Genomic DNA, 26,765 nt, shown 5'->3' on the forward strand with positions numbered 1-26,765 from the left:
AGAACTACCATATGGCTTAGCAATCCCAGCTTCTGGGTATTTATCCAAAGGTAGTGAAATCACTTTCCGGAAGAGAAATCTGCACCCCCATGTTCACTGCAGCATAGTTTACAATAACTAAGACATGGAAACAGCCTAGGTGTCCATCGATGGAAGAATGGGTAAAGAAAATATGGTATATATATGCAAGGGAATATTTATTCAGCCATAAAAAAGAAGTATGAAACAACCTGGATGGATCTTGAGGGTGTTGCACAGTGAAATAAATCAGAGAAAGACAAATGCTACATGATACCACTTATGTATGCAATCTTAAAAAAAAAAAAAAAAAAAAAAAACTGGGCATTTCCTGGTGGTCCAGAGGTTAGGACTCAGTGCTTTCACTGCTGGGGCCAGATTCAGTCCCTAGTCAGGTGGTCAGGGAACTAAGATCCCACAAGCCGAGTGGTGCAGCCAAAAAACAAAAGGCCAAACTCATAGAAGCAGTACAATGGTGGTTTCTTGGACGTGGGGGAAATCAGAAGTTGTTGGTCAAAGGGTACACATTTCCAGTTATAAGATGAATCAGTTCCGAGGATCTAATATAGAGCATGTGACTGTAGTTAAACATACTGTATTATACTTGAAAGTTGCTCAAGAGAGTAGATCTCGCTAAAAAAAAAATAGTAGTTAGGTGATGGATATGTTAACTAACCTTATTGTGGTAAGCATTTCACAATATATTGTATACATGTATCAGATCAACACATTGTATACCGTAAACTCACTCAATGTTATATGTCAATTATATCTCAGTTAAACTGAGGGGAAAGAGAAAGGTCTTCCCCACATTAGACTAATAAAATTTTTCCTTTTTTTTTTTTTTTTTTTTAAAGCCCACAAAACTCAATGGATGAGCTTAACAATAGTTTAGAGACAGGTGAGAGAATCAGTATGATGAAAAATAGACAAAATAAAATATCCAGAATAAAAGGAAATCATAGGATAATTTTAAAAACCGCTTAATCCAAAATAAAGCTTCAAAAGCTACTTAAAACAGGAATATACCACAGGTTAGGACAAATGGAAAGCAAGGAGTAAGAAGATAAATAAAACACAGCTATATATAAGTAACTATAATGAATTAAATGCTATGGTCTAGATGTTCCAAATTTAAAAAAGAAAACAAAAGAAAAAACATGTGGAATTCTTTAAAAACAAAACAAACAAGAATGGGGAGAGTCTGTGTATAATACCCTCAACCTGCTTTTATCACCCCAAATTTATCAGATATTCTTCCATATCATTATATTTCAGCCTCCTGTAGTTTTTTTTCTTTTTATAGCTGCAAAGTATACTACATTCAGTTAATATATTTAGCTATTCCCTCGTTGATGGATATTTATGTTGTCTTCTTGTTATTACAAATAATGGGAGCAGTTGGTACACATATCCTTATTCATGAGACTTGATTGTCTTAACCTACACATAAGAAATTTATATTTGTCTCTTTCAGAATATTTTATATTGTTAGATTTGGCCTGTTTTTGTAATGTCTTGTCATTGGATAGATTTTGATCCTGTCTTCCAGTGGATTCACTGACTGGTTTTATTTCATTTCTGTTCATTGTGATCAAGTGCCTCTCCTTGACATCTTGAAAATCTTGGATTAAAAAAGATTGAATTCAGCACAGTTTAGGGCAGAATTCTATAGTTGCCACCAGAGGTCTCCTGTTAGGTTGAAACTGATCTTTTAGGTATAATCATTCACCCAGGTATATTTTCTAACTTATTTCTTCATTGTATGTACAAAAATGTCATTACAGACCTTGTCAGATGCCGTTATGGAATCTTGTTAAGAAAGTAGTCAATTATGGAGTAGTCCTTGCTACCCAGTCTGGAAGGATGATACTTTACTGTCTATTTGGGGAAACTTGAAATATAAACAACAGATGTCTGTAGTTTGGGAAATGTCTGAAAAATGTCTAAAAATGCCCACAGTTTTATTGCATACACACAGAAAGTATGAATGCTGTTTTGATTCAGTTAGGCTAGCTGCCACGTAACTGACATCAGTGTTGATGCTCCATTTGGAAACTTTTTAGCAAGATCAAATTTAATATAATCAGTTAAGATGTATTTTCAGAATATTGGGTTGATTTAGACCATTAAAATTGGTTGCATGAATGTGAAATAGAGTACAAAAATAACTTTCAGTCTCTTCTATGCTAACTATTAGCATGCAGCAACCGTCATACAAGCCAACTAAAAATGAAGCTGCGTTGAACCTAGTAAACAATGAAAACATGAAGCTCTGTGCACATTTTTTATTCATTCTTCAGCTCTTTAAGACTTTAGAGATTAGAACCACATACAGCGCCTCATTTGAATCTTTCAGAGACTCTGAAGTGACAGAATACAGATCATTATTCCTATTTTTTAGTGGAAGGAATTGAAGCACAAAGAAATAAAATCACTGCCTTGGAGAAGGAGCGGTTCATTCTGATCATCAGGAGAGACGTGGAAACCTTCCCACAAGAGATGGCCTTTAACCAGGGCGTACCACTTTATTCAGGAGTGATTGGGAAAAGGGGCATCCAGGCTGAGCAGCGGGCCAAGCGGGGGAGGCGTGGAAGAGGCAGGAGGGTCTGGAAGGTAGAGGGAAGGCAGGTGGCTGGCACCTACCGGGAGGTTGGCCCGAAAGGGTGATGTGCGGCCAAATCCTAGACAGACCTGAATGCCAGGCTCGGGAATTCCGAAGTGCGTCCCTCACAGTGGGAAGCTGCCTGAAAGGAAGAGAGGCCGGAAACAGAGTGGAGGCCTGAGAGGGCTGTTGCTGCTACGTACTGTTCCGAGGCTTAGTTGTTTGAAACTCACAGCTGTTCGTTAGGTGCCCGCAGGAGGGCCAGTCGCTGCTGGTTGTCTGTGTTCACCAAACCACTTTGTAAGAGGGTTTTCCTCTGAGGGAATACCTCCTAAGCGTGGCTAATTGCTATTCAAAAATGAAATGCTCAGTTTTCTCTCCCAGTTGTTGCCCTGACATCGGCGTTATGCCTTATTGGACCGTTCACAGGAAGGTTTGAGTACTTTTTCATCAGTTCATCCCTGTGGTAGTTCTGTGACTTGGCCATGGGAGATGGATTATTTGGCGCTCAAAAGTGTTTATGAGTTTCAAAAGGTTGATATGGGTATCTTACTTCCCAGAAATTCACATAGAGTGTTCTAAGCTTAAGGCATTAACATCTAGTAAAATTCAAGCAATATTGAGCTTTACTCTGTTCCAGGCACCCAAGGGGTGTGGGAAGAAAGAGAAGTAAGGCCAAGACCCCTGGGCAGTTAATTGTTCCCATCTGTTTGGTGTCATTTACTTGGGTTATTATACATTTGGCTATCGCAGTGGTTGGTTTTTCTCATTTTCAAGTCTTGTCTCAATCACTGTGCGTGCCATCTCCTCTCCAACATACCTTTTACCTCGTTCTGCCTAAATCCTGCTACCTCAGCATCCCGGTCAGGGACCACTTCCTCCTAGAATCCTTATCCAACTCTGCCCAGCCACAGTCAGTTTAATTCAACAAGTCCTTCTGGAGCAATCTATTGTGCACAAGGTCTGGTGTGGTTAACTTGGGGACAAGAACTGTGCCTAACTCAGTCTTTATAACCTCAGTACTGAGCATGGTGCTAGACACATAGCCGGGGCTCCAAGGATGTCTCACAAGGAAGTAAGGGACTCACGTTCCCTTGAGGAGGCAGTACGTAGACACACACCGAAAACACACAGCAGCACTTGGGGCAGCGCACATGGCCTGCGGCCTCAGTTCTGTGGGCATTCAGAGGGTGGAGACTGGAAACAGCGGCAGAGAGCGTGTCTCCACTGCTCTACCCATCAGAGTGTGTGCAGTGACTCATTCAGGCACTGTTGCCTGCTGTGGTCAACAGCTGTTCTGGGCCCTGTGGATATGTGAACCGTGATGTCACTCAGATGCTTCTGAGGTGGGGAAAGCATTTCTGGGAGATTTATTTGACTTCTGTGAATAGTCTGGATTAGAGGGGTGTCTCACACAGGGGCTGGGGTAGGTCTCTCTCATATTCTCCAAGAGACAGAAGTCCGCTTCACCTGTAGGTTTTGGAACATCCTGTCTTTCTTTCTGAGGATGCTCTAAGCAGGGGTGTATCCCATCCCAGATGTAGCACCATGTGCTCTGCCCAGACTTTGGCTTCTGGCTTGTTTCCGGTAGCCACCAGCCTTGGCTGGACTTGGGGAGTGCCGTCCTGATGTGCTGTAGGCCCTAAGGAAAGCCTGGGCCTTCCTGGAAACTCTGCTGAAACACTGCCAGGCAACTCGATACTGGAAGATATTAGTGGTTTCTTAGATTTGGTTCTTTAAACGCAAAGCCTGGGTAAGTGGTTTATTGAGGAACTGCTGTCAGAAGAAAACAGTAAGGAATTGAGGGGAGCAGGAGAGAGCCAGAGAAGCAGCTGAGAAAATGTTAGCCGAAGTCTAGCCTCAGGTTGGTCCCGCGGGGAGCACTGAAGCGTGGGACCACGTAGTTGCCTCACTTTTTTTTCTTTTTATCTATTTTATTTTATTCTATTTTTAAATTTTTATCGGGGTATAGTTGATTTACAATGTCGTGTTAGTTTCAGGTGTACAACAAAGTGAATCAGTTATACATATACCCACTCTATTTTAGATTCTTTTCCCATATAGGTCATTACAGAGTATTGAGTAGAGTTCCCTGTGCTATACAGTAGGTCCTTATTAGTTATCTATTTATATAGAGAGCAGTGTGTCTATGTCAGTCCCAATATCTCCCAGTTTATCCCTCCCCTACCCCCTTACCCCTGGTAATGATAAGTTTATTTTCTACATCTGTAACTCTATTTCTGTTTTGTAGATAAGTTCACTTGTACCCTTTTTTTAGATTCCACATATAAGCAGTATCATATGATATTTGTCTTTCTCTGTCTGACTTACTCAGTATGACAATCTCTAGATCCCACTTTTTTTGATAGTTACGGGCCACAGGCTGCTCCTGGGGGAAGAGCATCCTCTCTCAGGCATTTCTGAACTGAGTAGTCAAAGGGACCTTCCCCAGAAAAGGGTTCAGTCGTGAACCATTAGTGCCCCACGCTCAGCTGCCCTCAGTCCCCACGGTGGGGGAAGGGGGAGGTAGGCACACTGGCCCTGTGAAGTCACCAACAAGCCCTCTTCATAAACAGAGGTTAACATTTGTACTTCTTAACCTTAGTGTACCTCTTTCTGTCACACATGGAATTACGCCCCCCCCCAGGAAGATAGTGGCATAACGTTTGTGTAGAGCTTTAAACTTAAAAAATCAAGTTTATTTTCTTGCTTCGCTGTATCCCTGTGAGGTAAGTAGGGTAGTTATTGATGCTTTACAGTTGAGAGTATTGTAATCTGTCAGTAACTTAAGGGCAAGTAGCAGTGTTTCCTCGGGGCACTCTGTTTCACCCTCACAACAGTTCTCTGAGGTGACTATTGTTGCCCCCCCCCACCCCCCAGTTTCCAGGCAGGGAGGTTGTGTGACATGCCTGTGTCCTCAGAGCTGGTGTGCAGTGGACTCTCGTATTTAAACCACCTGTTGGACTTCACGCCCCACTTCAGTCCCACCATACCCCGCGGCCTCTGCAACTTAGGCAAAACCAAGGCCAAGACTCAAGTTTTTGACACACACAGTTCTTGGAAAGAGGCCTCTAAGTGTAAATGATGGGGACTATTAGATGTGAAATTTTAAATGTTAGTTGTCTGAAGCTAGCGTAGAGTATCAGGACGAGCTGTCAGAGCTCTGGGGTTGCCCCGTCAAGAGTAGCCACGTACGTTGATACTTCAGCTGTTCGATTTATATTCATCTTGTGTTCCTGTCTAGACGGACACGATGGCCTGAGGCTCCACGCATTGTATACTGTAATTCTCTTGGTTTTGTTCATAGTGAGGCATAAATGGATGATGAGGTAGAACTTTCAGAATTTTTCATTAACTTAATTTGAGACTAACACAGGGTAATAATGTCTCAAGCATCTAGAATGCTTGAGAGGATAGGATACTCTGGCTCAAGGATCTGCTCATTTGGCCAGACATCATGCAGCTAGACAGTAAGGAGCTGACAGTGTATAGACAAGTAACGCGTCACCATAGCACAGGCGAAGTCAAGTAGCCAGACTTGAAAAAAACGATGTTTAGGCCTTTAGAATTAGTTTCATAGTTACTAGTCACATAGCCCTGTCTTAAAGTAAGATTTCCCAAAGGGAAAATGTTCCTACACTGTGTTCATTAACACGGCCAAATCTTTTTTGGAACATCTATTGGACCTAAAGTACTGTAACCCAGTCCCATCACTTGCCAAGTCAACAAGCTTTGAAAGAAGTCTTAGAAAATATGATGGTAACATTATTCCTGTGAAAACACATCTAACATGTCACATGTTATGTGTATGGGTTGTCATGGCAGAGTCAGTTTGGGTTAGGCAAGACAAAAAACATCATTCACTACAGAATGAAAATTAATCAGAAATGTCAGAAGCCAGGTGTGGTTCTGGAGAAAGGGGGTATCCAGAAAACATTTACTGAGATCTGACTGAAAAACTATATAAACTTCAATTTGTCCCTGTATCTTTTAAGCAAAGATTTTATGTTGAGGCTGACTCCTTTTTTTGTTTGTTTAACACAAATTGTAATTAGAAAGCACAACACTTCAGAACTTCTTGTGAAGTAACTAATATATAGAATAAATGAAATCACTAGTTAACCTAGCCTATAAGCTCTTAAATAACAAAAAGATTTTATCTCTGGCAGATTTCAGATAGGTCTCCCCTCCTTCATCTCATATGCTCCGATTAATCTAGGCCACACCTTTTAAAGTGCACGTTTTGAGTATATGTAACCTTCATCTTCAGATTCATACTGGTGTATGCTGCTAGAAGGTGCCAGATGCTTGAATATTTCCATAGGATGCTCTGCATTCTTACGTATTGTTTACTTTGACAAACATTAAGGTATATAGTGTTGCTTTTCCTTTCAAAATATGAATTTGAGTATTTCTTTTTAAATATTTGCCTGGATATACATAGAGCCCTATTTTAATAATATATGGTGAACATCAAGGGCAAATAGGATGTGATTTAACCAAAATTAGCGCTATAACAAATACGTGTTTTCTTCTATAACAGAGATACCTACCAAGTTAAAGAATAGATGCACACATTGTCCTGTAAAGTAGTTGTGTACTGTGCGTGCCAGGAATACACACAATACACAACTACTTTATAAGACAATGTGTACTTATTTGTGTACTCTAGGTACTAGAGATAAATCAATGAACAGCATAGAAAAAGTTCTTACCCTTTTAGAAATTACTTTGTAATGTGAGCTAGGAGGAAGACGGTATACAAATAAAATAAACAAATATCAGCTGTTAAGTGTTCAGGAAAAAAAATAAGATTAGCAAGAAGTGGATTGGAATACTACTAATAGTTAATGTTACTAGGAGTGTTATAATTCAAGAAGTTGAATTAAGTTTAAAATTGTCATCACTTCAAGTGTACTAGACTCTACCCCTACCCCCTAGATTTTCTGAATGTATGCAAAACAGAGTTCTCTGCCTATCCATCAAGAATTATCTCCTACAGAAACTTTCTCTCTCCCCTTGCTGTACACAACGAAACACTGGACAAAATATATTAAGTAACTGTTTGCAGGCATTGGACCACAGGCAGCTCAGGGCTGTGATTCCCTAAGAGAAGGGGAATGAATGAGGCACCCCCCACCCCCATTCTAAATGGCCTGAAGGCAGTTTCCAGGCCCAAGCAGATGGGGAACAACACAGCCCTGTGTTGAAGGGCCAGAGATTACAGTTATGGCAGCTAGAATTTGTGAAGGACAGTAGCAGAGATGGGAGCTTCATAGGGAGGAAGAGCTCCTGATAGCTGCAGAGGACGATGCCCCTGAGCCCTTGGGTGAGCACTGCTTTGCTCATGTGTGGGGTAAAACTCCACATTGTGGGCAAAGAACCACTGGAAAACAGTGAGTTGAACCATTTCCGCAGCTCACAAAGGGCTGGGGCTTAGTCCATGTTCCCACTTGCAGAGTAGAAAGACTTCCTAATACAAGGGAAATAGGATAGAGTCTATAGAAGAGAAATAGATAACGAGGCTAAATTATCCCTACGTCAAAGTCTGCCCTGGACGCGCCCTAACAAAGCTTACAAGCAAGCCTTGAGAGAGAAAACTCATCCAAAGTAGCATAACTGCCTGCCAGAACAAGTTCAACACCTTTAACAAAATCCAGCACCCCAAAATATAAAACTCACAGTGTCCAGCATCCAATCCAAAATTACCAGAAAGGCAGAAAAGCAGTAAAATTATGACCTATACTGAGGCAAGGGTGGTGAGAATCAACCAGTAGAAGCAAACCCAGAAATTACAGATGGAATTAATAGACAAAAAGGGTAAAACAACTGCAGTAGTTATATTTCCTGTGATCAAGAGTGTAGAGGAAAACATGAACATGTTGAGGAGAGGAATGGAAGTAAAAGAAGGACCCAAATGAAACTTCCAAAGTGAAAAATGAAGTGTCTAAAGTGAAAAACACACTGGTTGAGGTAACAGCAGTTTAGAAACTGAAGAAGAAAAGATCAGTGAACTGGAAAACATAGCAATATAAAGTATTCAGTATAAGGCAGAGGAAAATGGCTGAAAAAAAGTGAAGAGAGGGCTTCCCTGGTGGCGCAGTGGTTGAGAGTCCGCCTGCCGATGCAGGGGACGCGGGTTCGTGCCCCGGTCCGGGAAGATCCCACATGCCATGGAGCGGCTGGGCCTGTGAGCCATGGCCGCTGAGCCTGCGCGTCCGGAGCCTGTGCTCCGCAACAGGAGAGGCCACAACAGTGAGAGGCCCACGTACAGGAAAAAAAAAAAAAAAAGTGAAGAGAGCCACAGTAAAATGTAGAAAAATATCAAGTGGACTCAAACATGTGTAACTGGTGTTTTAGAAAAATTGGAGTAGGAAAAGAAAGAAAAGAATGGCCATACACACTACTCTATATAAAAGATAACTAATAAGGACCTAGTGTATAGCAGAGGGAACTGTACTCAATACTCTGTAATGGCCTATATGGGAAAAGAATCTAAAATAGAGTGGATATATGTATATGTATAACTGATTCACTTTGCTGTACACCTGAAACTAACACAACATTGTAAATCAACTATACTCCAATAAAAAAATTTTTTAAAAAGGCAGAGTTTTTCCAAATTCGATGAAAATGATAAATCCAAGATCTAAAATGCTCAATGAACCCCAAAGAGAAGAAACATAAGGAATACTACAGGTAAGACCTATCACAATCAAATTGCTGAAAACTGTTAATAAAATCTTGAAGGCACCCAGAGAAAGAAGAGGCAGTTCCCCTGAACAAAAATAAGAATGAAAAAACAAACCAAAAACAACTTACCAGAAATGTTGCAAAACTGAAAGACAATGGATTGACATCTATAAAGTACTGGAAGGGAGGAAGGAGAAAGAAAAAAAGGGAGACTCTCAATCTAGAATTCTATATCTAGCAAAAATATCTTTCAGAAATGAAAGAAAGACCTATTTCAAACAAACAAAACTGAAAATAGTTATCAATGGCAAATGGCACAACAAGAAATGTTAGTTTTTTTGGCAGAAGAAAAAAGATACCAGAGGGAAATTTGGATTTACACAGAGTACTCTGGACATCGTAAGAATAAGGGTAAATATAAAAGACATTTTAAAAATCTCTTTAAAAGATAATTGACTAGTTAAAGCAAAATTAATAATAATTACAGGGTTTATAATATATATAGAAGTCAAATATATGACAGTAACATCAAGGGCAGGAGAGAGGAATTGTAAGATTTTTGCATTGTTTATCCCAGGAATTTAGGGTTGGTTCATTATTCAAAAATTGGTCGATATATTTCTCCATGTCTCCTGCCATATCCATGGATTGGAAGGTGTGATATTATTGAGATGTCAGTTTTCCCAAAAATTGGTCTATAGATTCAGCAGTTTCAATCAAAATCCCAGATTGCTTTTTCTTTGTAGAAAAAATTATATATGATTATGAAAGTTTGTATAAATGCCCTCTTCCAGAGTTGGAAATTGTTTTGTAAAAAAGCAATGAAGTATAATGAAGAGAGTTTTCAGCGCAGTGTACACTTACCCATTCACTAAGGAAATGACTTACCCTCTCCAAGTCAGTTTCCTTATTTTACAAAACGGGGATAATTATATCCACATTGTAGTGGTTGTGTGTGCCAGATGATCAAGTAAAATGATATACATGAGAATGCTCTACCTTGAACAAGCACTATATATGCAGAAATCATTACTGATTTGGTTATTAAGGTGCAGATGTTTATCTTATTTTATAAATCTCTTTTGAGTTTCTTATTTCTAGAGTGGTATCCAAGCAGAGGATTTTATGCGTTTAGATTGCTAACCTAATTAAACTTAATATATAAATATATGGCTGAAGGGTGCTGACTTTCCTAGTACCATAAGTGAGACGCACTTGCTCTGGTCACACAGGTTTATTCTTGAAAAGTTGCTTTGATAGGTGGCATCCATAGGGTTTCCCGTTCAGCATAGGCTTCATCCACTAGATATCAGCACATTTGTTTGTTGAGTGTATTTATATTGTCTCTTCCCCAAAACCATTAGAGGCAGGGCTGGTTTATTTTAAGCAGCAGTCTTCAGGCAGAGTCCTAAGGCAGATCTGTCCCTTCATTTGTCTTCCTTTAGCTAGACAGCAAGTATAATAACAGAGCATTGACCCTGGTCATTTTTAGCTGCAGTTCTCAGAGTTTTGTTCCTCAGCATCACCTAAGGAATACACATTGTGTTATCTACTTCACGGATAGATCTTTTCATCAGTAATAATAATCTTATTGACTTAATAACCAAGTCAGATCTGAATTCCCAGTGCACTCAGTATCAAGCCATTTTACTCTCTCATTGATTTTTTGATTATGTGTAAATGGATTATCTACAGATTTTTCATGTCACACTTATTTCTGAGATATCCCTTACCCCCTATTCTTGTCCTTCAGCCCTTAATTTCTCAAGGAATGTAAACAGTTTTAATAATAGCTGAGGTTGGGTAGGGGGTGATAATAATTTTTCTCCCTATGTAGAATGTATTCTTACAGTGAAAAGTGGCATTTGAAATCTGTGCCACTGCTTTCCTCTTTTACCAGATTTGTAAGGTTTTAGTAACACACAGAAGGACGTGGTTAGTTGGTCTTGAGGCTGAGCCTCAAGCTAATAAGTGTCTTGCTCCTGACCTGACATTCTTTCCATTGTCACATTATGTCCCAGTGCTGTCATTGACCCCACTTGATTCGTGTTATATAATATCCCTGATTTCTTTGGATGATATTCTCACCAAATATAGCCAGATTGTAAAAGTCTTAAGATAGAATATGCACCGAGGAAAATATTTTTGTGTGCAAGACCTTTCATCCATTTTTGTTAGTGACTCATTTCATCTGGCGGTTGTTCAAAAGATTATTGCACTATGCTAGATGCTTAGATTTTTTTGCCCAAGGACTTCATAATCTAGTGACCCACGATTTCTTTACTTACTCCAAATTTCCTTTACACATACAGCTAACAGACAAATATTGATAAACATGCAAGCACTCAGGATGTAGAATTTTTATGATCCTTTACTGAAGAAATTACCAGAAGACAAATTTCAGCCAAATAGGAGGTGAACGAAGAATTGTTGGCAAAGAGACTGGCATCTAGATGTTGAATTAAGCACTCTCTGTAGGACTAAAAGCAAAGTAAAAGTGATTGTCAGAAAATAGAATATAAATGTTTTAAATTCTGCAAGGTAGAAATAACGAATAATGAAAGAAAAGGTCAGAGAGGAAGAGGAGAAAAGGTGAAAAGTGCTGTATGCAGGCTAACGTCCTCAGATTTTATAGCTGGGAGATAAAAACTATCATTTAAAACAGAAAGATATAAGTATCTTTAATGGTTTTTTAAAAAGCAAACAGCAGTAAACATTGTAAAATCAATTAAAAGTGTGTGTAGGAGGATGGTAGAGAGGAAATGAAAATATTCTCATTTATCATTGCCCTTATTAGAGAGTTAATGAGTGTAACCATATTTATATAGTTTTATATGTAAAAGTAACCACAAAAATAGAAATATAAGCCTTCTAAGTAATCATATGAAATACAGGACATAAGGCAAAGAAAGCGCAGGCCATAAGGTGCAAGATTTTTTAAAAGGATACCACAGAAGCTCAGAAATTAATTTTAAAAAACTGCCACTTACAGTAGCATCAAAAATGTGAAATACGATCTTCATTATTTTCAGATGCCATATTTGCACATTCACCTACTTACTAAAATTTATTGGTGTCCCCAAAACCAATACTTACAGCACATTCACAGCCATTTGTGGGGATGAGCAGCATATGGTGAAAAATTTGAGTTGCCACTTGAAGTTGAACAAAATGACACTCTGCCTGTTTGACAATTAATTATTTGTAAGAAGTGTGTGTTAAACAAGGTGCCTTTAAACAGAAACACATATAAAACAAGGTTATGTATTGATCAGCTGACAAAAATGTTGTGACCCACGACTCACAGGAACCTTACCCTGTATTTCTCCGAGGTATTCATGAATTCACTGTTTGCAGCAACTTTATAGAACATAACTATGGTGAATAACAAGAATCAACTGTACTTAAGGATGAAGCTAACAAAAGCTGTGCAAGACCTGCACGCTAAACACTACACAACTTTGCTGAGAGTTGTACCACATCTCCAAATATATGAAGAGATAGTCCATGTTCGTAGATCAGGAGACTCAGTATTGGTATCAGTTCTTCCCAAATTGATTTGTAAGTTCAACACACTCCCTATCACAATTCCAGCAGGCTTTTTAAAAAAGAAATAATGTTTACTTGAAAATGCAAAAACCTAAAAAAGCCAAAACAGTTTTGAAAAGGAAGAACAGAATTGAAATACTTACACTAACTGACTTCAAGACATTTTTGAAACTACAATAATTAAGACAATGTGGTACTGATGTAAAGATATAAATATAGATCAATAGAACAGGGTCAAAAAATAGGCCTGCACATACGTGGACAACTGATTTTCAACAAAGGTGCAAAGGCAACTTAGTTGAAAAGTTTAGCCTTTTAAACCGGTGGTGCTGGACCATTTGGGATCATAGACCTAAATATAAAACTTCTAAAAGGAAACATAGGGAAAAACATCTTTGTGATTTTGGATTAGACAAAAATTTCTTAGATACAAGAGCAAACTTGATTTGTAAAAGAACAGATTGACAAACAAAAAATAAGAACTTCCGCTCTTTGAAAGAAATTGTTCAGAGAATGAAAAGCTATGCCAGACTGTGAAAAAAATTTGCAAGTCATATATATGATAAAGGATTTGTATTCAGAATATATAAAGAGTTCTCAGAACTCAATAATAAGAAAATAACCTAATTTTTTTAATAGGCAAAGATTTGAACAGACATTTCACCAAAGTAGATATATAGATGGCAAATTAGCACATAAAGAGATTCTCAATGTCATTACTCATTAGAGAAATACAAATTAAAACCACAGTGAGATACCACTACATACCCATAAGGATGGCTGAAATGAAAAGATGACAATACCAAGGGTTGGCAGGATGTGGGGCAATTGGAACTCACGTTCATTGCTGATGGGAATACCAAATGGTACAACCAATTTGGAAAACAATCTGGCAGTTTCTTTAAAAGTTTAACGTACACCTACCATATGTCCAGCTATTCCACTTCTAGGTATTTGATCAAGAGAAATGAAAGCATATGTTTATACAAACACTTGGACATAAATGTTCATAAGAGCTTTATTTGCAGTAGCCAAAAACGAGTAACCTGATAGCCATCAACAGATGAATTGATAAACAAATTTTAGTTTATTCCTACAAGGGAATACTGCCCGGCATAAAAGTAATGAACTATTGATATGTGCAACTAAATGGATCAATCTAAAAATAATGATGCTAAATAAAAAAAGCCAGAATTACAAAATAGTACATAGTGTAAGATTTCATTCCTATAAAATGACAGAAAGTGCAATATAATATTTATAGTGATAGAAAACAAATCATTGGCTGCCTGGACATGAAGAAGCAGCTGGAAGGGAAGTATGAATTACAAAGGGGCATGGTGAGGAAACTTCTGTGGGTTATAGATATGTGCATAATTTTATTATGATGATGGTTTTATAGGTACATAAACATGTTGAAACTTATCAAGTTGTACATTTTAAATAGATGCAGTTTATTGCGTCTCACTTAGACCTTAGTAAAGTTGTTTCTATAATAAAAGGCAATAATAGCAATACAGGCAGAGAGTATAGATATATCTTGTACCTATCAGTAAATGTGAATGTTCTAAACTTACATATTAAAAGAATTGGATCACGTAGAAAAATATAATTATAGGCTGTATATAAAACACATCTAAAACAAAATGATCTAGATTGGGGGTAAAATTATGGAGCATACCAAAGAAATGCAAACAAACAAAAAGAGTCAAAGTTACGGTCTTAACATTAAGGAAGATTGAATTCATGGTTTAAAAAAAAGGTATTAAGTCAAAGAAAGTTTATTTATAATGAAAAGGGATACAACCCAATGAAGACCTAAGAGTTGTGATCATTATGTATCAAATAACAGAATCACTTTCTTTAAGCAAAATGTATAGGAAACAACAAGGAAAAAGAAAAGTCTTGCATTGTATGCTTATAATACGACTTTTACATGCTGAAAATAGAAACTTGTCTTTATACGCACTCACGACTGTTCAGATAAGTGTGCAAGTAATATTTTTAAACATAAAAAGTAAAATCATAAATGTACTAAAGAATGGAAAATTGTTCACTTTATTTGGGATTGAGGAAAGCCTTTCTAATTATGAGGTAAAATCTGGAAATGAGAAAAAAAATACTGATGTTTCACCATATAAACTTCTAAAAATAATCTGTATGGCAAAAACACGTTAAATAAAGTCAAAAGCCAAATGAGTGGTGGAAATTTGCAGCTCATATCACAGACAATGGGGGTAATATATAAAGAATACCTACAAATAAGTATGAAAAAGACCAAAAGAGTAATGGACAAAGATATAAACAGTTCACAGTAAAGAAAAAAGATGACTTTCAAGCATTTTAAAACACATTCAGCTTCAGTAATGATAATAGAAATGCTTAAAGCACAGTGATATCATTTTCACATATCATACAATACAGACCATAACACTTAGTAACTCTCTATGTTGGTGAGGGTAGGGGAAACACCCTCTCACATACATCTGGTGAGAATCTAAATTGGTATCACTTCTACGAAAAGTAGTTCAACAATACCTATCAATATTAAAAATGCACATATCATTTGATCCAGCAGTTGTATCTCTAGGAATTTATCCTATAGATATATTCCCCTGTATGCAAATTGAATACATGGACATTCGTTGCAACATTGCTTGTAAAATAGAAATTTTATTTCTTAATTTTTTTGTTAAATAAGTTTAAAAGACTGAGAAATCAGGCTATATCTACACATCAAAAAGAATGAGGAGGCACAAATAGGCAGGTGATGCAGACCATTGTAAAGCGAGAGAAGCAGGGGACAGACCTCTGTGGACAGTGTGCTCGCATTTCTGCCACCTGTGCTACGTTAGCACAGACACCGATAGTCCCTGAAAAGATATACATGGAACTAGTACTAGAGGCGCTCTCTGTGACCGAGGGCTACATCGGAAGGAGCATACTATTCACTGGTAATGTTTGGTACTCTGTGCACATATTACCCAATTAACAATATTCTCTGCCTTCCAAAGCAATCAAGAATCTGGAGGCCTCTGTAAAATTAAGTATTAAATTATCTGATAGAGATTATGTTTTAGTCATAAAAATAGCTGGCTGTAATAGTAATTATTATGTGCTGGGCACTGGACTCTGGGTCCTTTACAAACATCATCTGAGTCTTTTCAACAGCTCTTCAAGGCAAGTGTTTCACTTTGCAGGTTAAGAAACAGTTTCAGAATACGACCCAAGGACACAGATAACAAGGGCCCTTTTAAGAAGTTCATTTGAATGAGGCTTGAGGAGGAACATTCAAATGTATATCCAAACTTCTTCCAAAAGCGCGTATGAATGCTTGGGGAAGCAGGGGCAGGCACACATGTTAGGCACATACATGTTTTTCCTTGTACTTCAGCCATTGTCTTACTCAAAGTTTTGTATATTAGGATTGGAACCTGCATGATTCTAGCCGGCCTAACATCTTGAAAATGCCAACTCCCAAGATAAATGTTGTCTTTTGAGAGTAAATATCTCCATGTCTCTACATAACTACGACGTGGCCTCATCCAATTGGTTTTACTCCATAACGAAAATGAGATCCTGCAGCAGACGGGCAAATTTTAAATCAAGGCCAAGCCTTAAAAATAAAAATCCGGGGCTTCCCTGGTGGCGCAGTGGTTGAGAGTCCGCCTGCCGAGGCAGGGGACACGGGTTCGTGCCCCGGTCCGGGAAGATCCCACGTGCCGCGGAGCGGCTGGGCCCGTGAGCCATGGCCGCTGAGCCTGCGCGTCCGGAGCCTGTGCTCCGCAACGGGAGAGGCCACAACAGTGAAAGGCCCGCGTACCGCAAAAAATAAAAATCCAAGTAAAATGAGGGGAAAAATTGAGCCTCTCCCCTTCCTGTTTTTTTTTTTTTCTTTTTAACGTCTTTTAAATGAGAGCTTTTGCTTTTTTCACTATAGGTAATCAGTAGGGTTTTGTATTTCGTTTTATTTTGAACCAGGGTAAATTTTAGTCTTTTTATTCTTCACTACTCAAGGGATCGTTTTGACAGCTGATAAACTGGCCCACATATTAAAATAATTATATGGCGGGTCTTTGGATATCTTGGTATAAAATCGATTTATGTCATATTCAGTTTATAGTATCTGGAAGTTTGCCCGCTCATGGCAACAAATTAAGGCTTGCATTTACTGTTGGCTCACTGTAACACATAGTTCACGGTAGATACCTATGTATTTTCTCTCCAGTGCTCTTTAGAAACAAAATATACTTTTTTTTACCCAGTAAATGCATGACTTATATAAAGCATATTATTTATAAAAGTATATAAATGGAATTACTGAACTGATTTTACTTTTTCAACATAGTCATTTTGTAAGATACTTCATTTATAATTCATATTTATTAGGGTTCATTCTTTCAGTTGGCTTTGTCTCTTGTGGCAAGTAGATCATATGTATGCAGATACTTAAATATTCAGATAAGTAAATGTTAGATGTTGCAGCAGACAGATTCACACCCATCCCTTAAAGCACTGTCCATTGACTGACTAAGTATCTCCTCTTAAAGTCTCCTGTTACAGGAGACCACAATTAGGTTCCTCTCTCTCTCTCTTCCCTAGTCTTGTTTGTGTACAACAAAGAGGTAAATCTCATCTTTGGTTTAATTTTCACTGCAATACTTAGCGTTTCACAAATACATTGCGTCTTTCTTCCGTTCTTCCTATGCCCCTTCTTGCTCACATCTAGAACCGTAAAATGTTCCAAAGCAAGTGCATTGCTCTTTTGATGAATGAATTTGTTGGAGGTCAGTTTCTTTATCTCCTACCAGACGAGCGTGACCCCGCATCCTTCCCCAGGTGACCACGGTGGTCCTTGCCACAGGGTTAGACCCCAAGGTAGTCGCCACTTCGGACATTGGACATGTGTGGGCACTGAGATGGATGGAGTGCCAGAGTGCCTACCTTGCACTAACAGGGCTGTACCCCTTCCTTGTCCTCTCCTGCTTTGGGGGAGCTGCCATGCAGTCACTGTGGGGAGATGTCTTTGAAAAGGGCACACTTTCAGAGTCACCACTTGAAATAGACCGTCATTGATAGTGACCAGTGCACACATGTGATTGGTAACGTAACCTGTTCGTGTGTCTAGATGTGTGTCCTAGTCATAGCATTGCTCTGTGGGAAAACAGCACATCATCCCTATTTTCCAAAAGACAGGAGACAAAATAACGGAAAGAGGAGATTGCACATTAGGTTAGGTTTAAAAAGTACAGTGACATAATCTACAGACTTGGATCTGAACCTGTCACTTGTTCAGCACTTTGTGATAAACTGGGTGGATATAGAAGTAGATAAGCATCTTTGTCCTCAGCCAGCACTGACCTTCCTGGACCCAGGACCAGCACTCGTAAGATGACAAAACTGAGGCACAGAGCATTGAAGTAACTTCCCCAGAGTCCCGCAGCTGGTCATCAGTGGAGTGGGAATCCAGCCTGATCTGTACTGTTAGCCATGCAATATACTGCCTGAATCAAAGGCAGGTTTAAAAAGACAGGCGATCCTGCCCTCAAGGAGCTTTTCATTCCATCAGTGTAAAGTGGTAAGAATTCCTGGGGCCAGATTTCTGCAAGGCCTGTGGACATGTTCCTGCCCAGCTCTCCAGCCACAAGCCTTCGGTGTGTCTCATTCTCCAGACTATATAGGTCATCTCTTGTGACTGGTACCAACGACCAAATCCAGCTTCAGTGTAATTAGGAGTGACTCCAAGATAGGAACACGTTCTCCTCAAACATTCTCACCCTCTCTGGCATCTTTGTTTGCTGGATTGATTGACCGCGGCTGCCCCGGCACTGTGCATGCACCAGGTTCTCTGCCAACGTTTGTCGAATAGCTCAGTGAGCCGATCCCAGACGGGCATGGGAGTGGCCCACTGCTAAGTTCAAAGCCATTGCTTCTAACAAATAGGCTTACCACTTTGATTTATTTATTGTACGAAACACCGTTGATTTTGATGAAATCCAAGTTAGCATTTTTCTAACCATTTTTCTAATGATTCAGGCACCCATTTGAAATAGGGCTCCTTGAAAAGAGAGAATATTTTAAAGAGTAGGTTTATGCAAAATAAATTATGAATTCCTTTAGCCACCTCCTCTCTTTAGAAATAGCACTCATATGTATTTTATACCTAAATTGACAAGGATGGCAGAGATCTCATCTTCCTTGTAGCAATTTGAACCAGACTGGTTGAGGATTTATTGCCTAATTATACTTGTCAGCCTGACATAAAAGTCATTAGTTCTGGAAAAACATGTTTTTCATACCAGGATGATCTTTAATTAATACACTCAATATTTAACATATATTTAAAGCTAAACAGAATAGTAATCTCTGAAGCCTGTGTTACGGACCACAAGGAAGTGACGGTAACCCCTTGGGTCAGGAAGCAGTGCTTTAGGTGCAGGTTTATACTTGAGGAGAGACAATGCTGTGTTATACATTGTTCCCTCTGCTTTGCATACAATGAAATCAGTGCTACTGACATTGAATCCTTCTGTTGATAAATTATAAAGGTGATAACCAAAGACTCCAGTGACATGTGGTTACAGTGGGTGAGTGACTGAACTAGGATCCAAACCCGGGGTCCAGTGTGTGGTTTTTCTCAACATCAGAATCCACTGGCCATTGATCTCTGCGATGTCCACACATGGTCTTATTCTCCTTTGCTAGAGTACCTGTAAACTTGAAGCTCAGCAGGATAAACTGGGTAGTCGTATTGATAAACCATCTGTCGTGAATATTCCCTTTTGCCCCGTGTCCAGACACGTGCTGGATCGTCAGTGGATATTGCAGCAAGGCGAAGCAACGCCAGAGACCTCACAGGGCAGCTGCCAAGCACCCGTATGTGCTGATACCCTCTAGTTCCCAGCCCCACCCACACTGCCCCAGCACCACAGTGGACAAGGGGCTCTGGGTAGTAAAATTATTCATCAGGTATTTCCAATATGCTACAGAATTCACAGCAAACCCATTTATCTGCTCATAAGTGCGCACATTTCTGCTCTAAACATAAATACCAGAAGGTGTTTTTGAACGAAGAAGGTTCCGTTCCTTGGCCCTTTTCAGTCCTATCCCAAAACAGATTCCGTTATTAAGTTTTTCCATGCTAGTTAACAATGTTGTTCCTATAGCAATCCACCCTGTCATAGAAGGCTTGTATTTATAACCAGAATGGCTGCCAGAGATCAATGTAGTTGTTTTCCATTTTATCAGGTCCTTTCTGTGGTAATAGTTTTGCATATTTATTTATTTAAGTTGTACGATGGGCTGAAATATTAACTTACAAATTAGAATTAACAGTTAAAGTGGCTGAAAATAAACTTGCCTAAAACATGCAGAATAATTGGCTGGGGAGCCTGTACCTTATCTACTGTGCCTTATTAAAGAGTGCCGAGTTATGGACATCGTTTAGAAGGCTATTCAGAACACAAGCTCATATTATGTTTCTTGGTGGAACCCAAAAGACAAAGGGGTCTCTGGCTCCATGAGTAGACTGTGCAGGACTTTTCCTAGGATTGTCCCTATCTGATGGGCTGTGAGAGCATCTTTGACTTCTTCCTGAGATGTTTCCTTGGAAACTGAAAGATGCGGTGCGGTGAGCAGCATCCGAGAAGGCCACCATATTCAGACACATGATGCAAAACTCTTCAGAGCAGCTCTGTGAAAACTTGAGATTTATCTGGAAAAGTTTCCTTGAACAAGCATGTAAGAGTGCCAGATGTCTGGCACTCAGTTTTTTTGGTTTTTTTTTTTTTTTGCGGTACGCGGGCCTCTCGCTGCCGTGGCCTCTCCCGTTGCGGAGCACAGGCTCAGCGGCCATGGCTCACGGGCCCAGCCGCTCCGCGGCATGTGGGATCTTCCCGGACCGGGGCACGAACCCGTGTCCCCTGCATCGGCAGGTGGACTCTCAACCACTGCGTCACCAGGGAAGCCCTGGCACTCTCTTTTGAGAGGCAAAAAAAACATTAATTCCATCTGCTCCCAAGGAGAGAAACTACAGAGGGTGCTGCTGTTTGCAAAAACATTCATTAGGTTTAGTCCAGTGCTGTGCAGCACAGGAACAGTAACTGTGGTTCTGTAACAGTCAGCATCCTGGACAGCTAGACAAGGGCGATCGTCAAACTCTTGAGTAATTTGGTTCTAAGATACAGTAATAGAAAATGTGGGTGTGGATTTGGAGAAAAGGGAATTTCATTTCATTGGAAACTCAGATTCACACACACACATATTACATCCCCTTAAATGAGGCTGGCTCTCGTTTAGTAAGGCATGCCCATTAACGTTACATGCTGTGTGTGGTTTGTCAAAGTTTTAACATCATAGCTTCCAACACATCTGGTTGTTTTCTTCTCCTGTCTTCCTAGTATCTCTTCTATTCCTGCTCCAATGGGTAAGGACTAAAAATTGTCCATGTGATATGCTTTGTCTTCTCTGAAAGGCTTTGAATGCTTTACAGATGCCTTTTATATATTGATCTATAAATGTTAATTTTAAATACTAATACAAAATTTTCTTCTCAGTCATCCGACAACTGAAGATTATCATAGTAACAATATATACTTGCTCTAACCACAGACAGCCTCTTAATATGCATTCAGGACCTCATGAAAGTGCCATCAGAAACACAACCCCTGCTCTCTGTAAAGGCACCATGCTACCTATACCTGTACCGTGCCCTGGGGCATAGGTAAGGTGAACACACAAATCACCGTGATGACTTACGTGATAAGTCACATAAGACAGAAAAGATGCTCTGGCACCAATAGGCCTTGAAAACTGATTGTCCAGTTGTCTTTAGTTGTGTAGCTAACTACTGCAACACTTAGTGGCTTAGCAAAAAACATTTGATTTTGTTGATCATTTTGTGGGTCAGGAATTGGGGAAGAGCTCCCATGGCAGTGTCTCTGATCCACTTGGCAAATGCTGGGGCAACCTGGCACTGGAGGGTCCATTTCCAAGGTGGCTCCTTCACTCACATGTCTGGGTCTTGCTTTCTCCGTGGCCTCCTCTCCCCCACATGGCATTTCAGTCTCTAAGGCCCTTCTCGTAGCTTGGGCTTCTCGTAGTGTGGTGGCTTCCAAGTAGTTAGGTGTCTTATATGGCGGCTCAGAACTCCAAGAGCAAGTGTTTGAGGGCAGCAAGGGGAAGCTGCAAGCCTCCAAGTCCCGTCTGTCACTTCTGACCCTTCCCAGGGTCAAGGGAAGATGAATTGGATTACACCTAATAATCTCCAAAGTAGAAAGTTATGGGCTATAAAGGAGCTGGTTGTAAAACTCCTTTGGGGAATAAATCAGCTTTGTAATTACTGGTTGCCCAACTACTACTTTGTATTTGAGGAGAAAAAGTGAAATGTTGCACATTGTTTATTCTACTTTGTCTTTGATTTGTGCCTTAAGGCAGTAAAATCAGTGAGCTTGGCTTTGACTCGTGATTAGATTTTAAGTATGACGGTAATGATTAACTGTATCTGGACAACAGTGGCAAGAGAGGGCTGAGAGATGACACGGAGGTTTTAAGTATGAGTGATTGGAATATGGTTACACTATTGACTAAAAGAGGAAACCCAGGAGGAGAAAAAGTTTGGACTGAACAATGTAATGATGCTTTACACTGCAAGTAGCAAAATACCCAACCCAAAGCACCCTAAAACCCCTCATTTTTCTCACAGAAGTAGTCAGGGGCAGACAGTTTCCGATTTGGTTCAGCTCAAAGATGTTGGGGCCCAGTTTGCTTCTCTGAGAGTCTTTTGACCTTCCTTTACTGTTGCCTGATGGCCACCTCAGCTCCAGATACCCCTTAATCATCATTCATTTCTTCTATTAACAGAGAAAGGAAAGTATCTTTCTTGATGTCTCCCATTCCAGGAGCGCCACACCAGATCTCTCCAAAGTCCCGCCGGTCAGGATTGGGTCACCTTTCCACATGCTCACTTCAGAGGAGGCTGGGAGAGCTGCTCTTTTCGTTTCCAGGCATTGTCATGGGCAGCCAGCTCAGCTAGCAGGGTGAAGGGCGTTAGGTAGGCAACCAACGATGTCTGCCTTGGTGATGAATTCCATTTTCTCTCCCTACACAGTTGATAAAGTCTCACTTAGCAGCCTTACGGAGCTTGAATTAAATGAGCTAACTCATAACTGTAGTAAGTTAGTATTTTCTAGAAGCCAGTTACTTTCTGATCGGCCTTTCTCCCTTTTTTACTTTGTGATTGAACACTAACCCCACAGCTTCTTAATAAAAGCTTAGAGTATTTTACTTATACTTTTAAAAATTGATTGAAAGCTCTTTGACTTCCATGAATACATGTACCTATCTCATTATGCATCTTGCAGGATTGCCTTTCTGGTATCATTACGTATTATGTATCTTTTTAAGTGCCTTATGTATGTACATAGGGGTTTATAAGAGGAAGGAAATTCTGCAGACCTTGTGAACCATGTTTGTTTTAAAGTCTGGAGGCTCGGAGGACTGTCAGTTAGTTGAAGTTGAACAAGGACAACCAGTTCTAGCTGTTCCCCTGAATGACAGAGAATGGCTCAGCTGAGCCGCGCCTGTGGCACAAGTAGAGTAACCCTAAGAAAGCATCTTCAACTGGGAAGACAGTGTCCTGGCTCAGAAAGGGCCTTGGTTTGGGCACCTGGGTGGAGCAGTGCTGAACTTCCTAAACCGGATAAAGTTGGAATCTTTCCTTCTCTGGATCTGTAATTGTGTCTAATTTGTAATTGTCCAATCGTGATATTTTTAACCCCATGACATTCACACGTAATAAATTTGAGCTGAGGGTGTCAGTGTTGGTACCGTTGCTGGTGAAAGGTAAGGGAGAGGTTGAGAAGACCCGAGGAAAGAAGCTCCACGTCTCATCTTGAATCCGTTGCAGTCCATTCACTCATCTGACTTTCCTTGAAAGCCTGCCACGCCCTCACTGCCGGGGGTGGAGACCACTGAAGACCTGACCTGCCTTTGAGCATGGTAGCGACATAAGAGGGAGTCAGCAGGGGCTTCCCTGGTGGCGCTCGTGGTTGAGAACCTGCGTGCCAATGCAGGGAACACGGGTTCGAGCCCTGGTCTGGGAAGATCCCACATGCCGCGGAGCAACTGGGCCCGTGAGCCACAACTACTGAGCCTGCGCGTCTGGAGCCTGTGCTCCGCAACGGGAGAGGCCGAGACAGTGAAAGGCCCGCGCACCGCGCACCGCGATGAAGAGTGGACCCCGCTCGCCGCAACTAGAGAAAGCCCTCGCACAGAAACGACGACCCAACACTGCCAAAAATAAATAAATAAATTAAAAAAATAAAAAAATAAAAAAAAAAATAAAAAAAAAAAAAAAAAAGAGGGAGTCAGCAACCCTGGCTTCTCATCACAGTAGGAAAGCAAATATGGCCAATCAGTATTGTCTGCTAGGCAAGTTGGTTGGGCTAGCTCTCCTTACCATTTTAAAGCGCTCGGTCTCCATATTTGAACTAGTGTAGTGAAATCTCACTATGTTACAGTAGTTGTGTTGGTACTGAACTCCAGTGAGTGCCAAGAGAAGGCCTTACCTACTCTCCTTTCTGATATTTCAGAAATAGATTTCAAAGCAACTTGGTGCCTTGGGGAGATGTTTATTTCCAAAATAACCTGAAATGATCGACTCAAGTCAGTGAATCTGTAATTTACTAGAAGCTGTATTTCCAAGAACCATATTTTAAATATTAAAATTATTGCTGAAAAATTGATACTTCTAACCCCAAAGAAGCTTAATGCCTCATATACTTGCCAGATGGAAAGCAAAAATTGAGGTCAAGCTTAAACTCTCCTCTTACCTTCCTCCAAATCCCCCAAATCTGGCCCCACTGTAGACTTTAATGCACAAACAAGATCATGTGAGCCCTAATTCATGGCATCAAAGGGAAGTGGGTGCCTCTCCATTTATTTCTGAGGAGCCCGGAGGTGGCCTGGGTTTCAACTGCCCCCTTTTGCTCTAAACCCCAGTCCTGGCTTAAATCCCAGTCTTCTGGGGCCAGCTCATCTCCATGCTTCTCCCCACTGTGGGTGCAGACTGTTGGCCTCTTTGCAGGAGGGCCTCCCCTCCCAGCTTAGCACTCACAGAGGGAGACCACCGCAGGACTGGAAGTGACTTCGGTGGGTCACACCGATTCTGAAGTTCCTCAGCCGTCCTGCCACAGGGGAGTTCATCACCTGCTGCTCAGAGCCCCCTCCACCTTCTGGGACTTGTTTCTCCCTGTAGGGTCTCTGTTCCCACTTCTCCATCTTCCCCAAATCCAGAGGTTTCTAAAATGTAGCGCACAGTTAAGATGTTCCTATTCAAAAAGTCTCAGAAAATGTGTTTTCTTATCCTTCAAAGGGTTCACCTTTCCTAACTCTGCCGATCCACGTTTAAACCACGTTTCAAAAACTGGCGGAAGTTTGAAATTGTAATTTGTCTTTAAATGGGCTCAACATTCAAGGTCACCTGGATCCGGCGTTCAAGGCCTCGGGGTCCCCACGCTTTCTTCCCTGTTGAGGGCGGCCGGGCAGGGGCTGGCCAAGGTCTTTGTGCTCCCTTGGCTCTGGGTGGTTCCCAGGTGTGGCACTGGGCTCGCTCTCCCTATAAATAGTCTTATTCATGCTTATGATAGTCTGGGCCACAAGAGTAGTTTTGGAATAAAACACTCTAGAAGAATTGGGCAACTTAGGGCCTGTAAAATGCATATTTCTGGGGCTTCCCAGAGTGGCATGGAAGCTGCACTAGGTCGTGGGGTGAGCACAGCAGATCTTCCTGAGGCATTGATTTCCCAGCAAACTTGTTTAAATATTGAAAATGTTTAAATGTTAAAACTACAGGCATGTTAAGGAGTAGAATACAAAATTTAGACTAATTTCAAGGTAAGATGTTTCAAGCGTGAGAAGCTTCACTTCTAGATTGCTCTCCCAGACATGTCTAGGGGTTCACATAACTCCCTTCCAGTTAAGGCAACCTTGGTGGAAGTTTGAGAAACACAGTACTTAAGAGGGTACCATCGTACAAAAATGTCTAACTTTTTTAAAGGTGTTCTGTTCCGACACTTGTTAACTCCTTCTTTTGCAGATAATTGGCAAACTACAGACATTCTTATTTTGTGTAGCGTGTGTGCCGAGAAAGTTGTGTTTGAGTTGGTGCACTTGTAAATGGAAAACTCTTAAGTGCAACAGATACTTTTTAAGGAACTGTAAAATAAGTTATTGTACAAATAATCACCCACCTAGTTATCAGTTTTGTAAGTTTGAGTTTAATAAAATTGTTTTTAAGTGGGTTTTTTTACTTAACTATGAAGATAAACAAGCATCCACTTACCTTAAACTGGAAATAATTCTTTATTAATTTGACTTTCAAAAAATGTCACTTATATCAGTACCACTGAATTGATGTGACTCAGACCAATGAAAACTTCAGATTATATTTGTTACTGGAGTTGAGTAGTCTAAGAAGTATTTTTTTTAGCTTCCTAATCATATTAAATGTATAAATAATTATTTCTAATACTTGCATTATCTTAATGAAGCATGTACAATAAAGCATCATTTCAGCCATGAAGTTCCTGAGGGCAGATGATTGAAGAACCCTGAGATTAACCAGGCTAACTTCAAAGTTGATTTGGAATGTTGTACTCTTTATTACTCTAAGCAATTATATTAGTCAAATATAAATGTTCAGAGTACATTTTCATTAGGTGCTGTATGTATGTCCAGCTACTTCCAAATGCTGTCTTAGTCTTTCTTGGTCTTCATACAGTGTGATTGTTCAATAAATGTTTAATAGATAGGCTTATTAAAGTTTTATTTATTATTCTTAATGTAAAAGAATGGAAATGAAGATAGGTTAAAGTTGAACGGACAGGGTAATTGAAATAAT

The 26,765-nt window shown here is 40.1% G+C and overlaps 1 protein-coding gene across 1 annotated transcript in view; it reads left to right on the top strand.

The window, feature by feature from the left end:
• The window catches only part of PELI2 (pellino E3 ubiquitin protein ligase family member 2), a 208,419-nt gene that overhangs the window by 148,069 nt on the left and 33,585 nt on the right, over window positions 1-26,765 (top strand). The window lies entirely within an intron of this gene.

This window comes from Phocoena sinus, chromosome 2, assembly GCF_008692025.1.
Source record: "Phocoena sinus isolate mPhoSin1 chromosome 2, mPhoSin1.pri, whole genome shotgun sequence".
NCBI classification, from domain to species: domain Eukaryota; kingdom Metazoa; phylum Chordata; class Mammalia; order Artiodactyla; family Phocoenidae; genus Phocoena; species Phocoena sinus.